Source organism: Pteropus vampyrus, unplaced genomic scaffold (assembly GCF_000151845.1).
Source record: "Pteropus vampyrus isolate Shadow unplaced genomic scaffold, Pvam_2.0 Scaffold10066, whole genome shotgun sequence".
Classification (NCBI taxonomy): Eukaryota; Metazoa; Chordata; class Mammalia; order Chiroptera; family Pteropodidae; genus Pteropus; species Pteropus vampyrus.
The window spans coordinates 3,669-5,191 of NW_011898847.1; the positions used below are offsets into that span (position 1 = coordinate 3,669).

At 38.7% G+C, this 1,523-nt stretch overlaps 1 pseudogene; it reads right to left on the reverse strand.

The window, feature by feature from the left end:
- Positions 1-78: 78 nt before the first annotated feature.
- LOC111734942 lies at positions 79-196 on the reverse strand (annotated as a pseudogene).
- Positions 197-1,523: the final 1,327 nt, after the last annotated feature.

A 1,523-nucleotide genomic window follows, 5' to 3' on the forward strand; every position in this document is an offset into this window, starting at 1 on the left:
AGGCGAGGCAATCCTTGGTTGACCTCACAGATTGCAAGGACCTTGTCAGTTTACAATCCCTTATTTTTTTATTTTTTATGCCTACAGCACCTGGTCTTCCTAGATGGTCGGTCTCCCATCCAGGTACTAACCAGGCCCAACCCTGCTTAGCTTCTGAGATCAGATGGGATCAGGCTTGTTAAGGGTGGCCGTAACAGCCTTGAAAAATATATACCACTCTCCTTAAAACAAATATTTGTGGAGAATTCCTGGGGTTGCTCATTCATTATAACTTTATTTCTTTTAAATACAACATCTATTAAATAGTCTCGCAGTCTTGGATAATCATTTAGATCTTACAAGATTTTAAAGAAATATGATAATAATAAATGTAACCTAGCTCTTTATGTAATCACTATCTCACTTCATTATAACTTATCTGTTTTCAAATCTGCTTTGCCAACTAAATTGTGAGCCCTTGAAGGTAGAACTCATGTATTATTTTCTTTCCAGTCCCTACTGCTTAGCATTCTGACTCAATAGTTTTACTCAATTATCTTTTGAGTAAAAGATAATTAATTCATCACTATCAATCCATAAGGTACAAGTCAGACTTGGCTCACTACTTCCATGCCTTTTGTTAAGGTGGGCACAGTACTATAAGACTCATGAGCTTTACCTGAAAGCCTTCTCTGGCTCTTCCTCCAGCCTCATTCACACACTTAGTGGTAATGGAAGGGGTGTATTTCAAAAAGACTCAATAGATGATTTATATATATATGTACACACACGTGTGTGTGTGTGTGTGTGTGTGTGTGTGTGTGTGTGTGTGTGTGTATTTCTCATCTTCAGGCAGTAAAAAGAAACACACACTTAAAAGTCGCACATTTCCTGGGCATTTCTACTGTGGGATCTGGGCTCTGTTGTTCCCAGGCTGCTCAAGACACTAAAGAGATGTATGGCAACATGAGTCGGAGTAGAGTGGAGACAGATTCTTTCCTACTGTGCAAGCTTGCATGGGGATAGAGAGAGGGAAAATAATATGCCCTTCTTTGAATGCCTGCTCAACTTCTCACCAGGCAAGGAAGCCACATACACCCAAGCTGAAGTCTCATGCACCAGGAATGAGCATGTTTTTAAGGCTAGTATGTTGATGCAGTTGACACAGATACACTGAGAAGAAAAAGGAGAGAAGAGAACTATTTCATATAAAAATAAATCTTACCAACCTTCTTTTCAAGCATCAAATTAATATAGAAATGTTCGCAAAGAAACCTTGCCCAAAGGAGAAACTGTCAGATACTTGGAAATGTTAAACCAAAGCAATGAAATTGCATGAAGTAGAAACATTTAGATTGAGTGTTAATTGAAAAGAAACTGGGCATCCATTAATTTTATGGGAGTTTGAGATCTTCAGCTCAAATACCAGCTCCCTGGGAGACTTTCTCTGATCACCCAATCTAGTGCAGCTTCTTGGTTCTCAGTTATTCACTCTGTTTCGTGTCACTCTATCTCATCGTGTTGCTGTTATGTTTTTTTTTTTT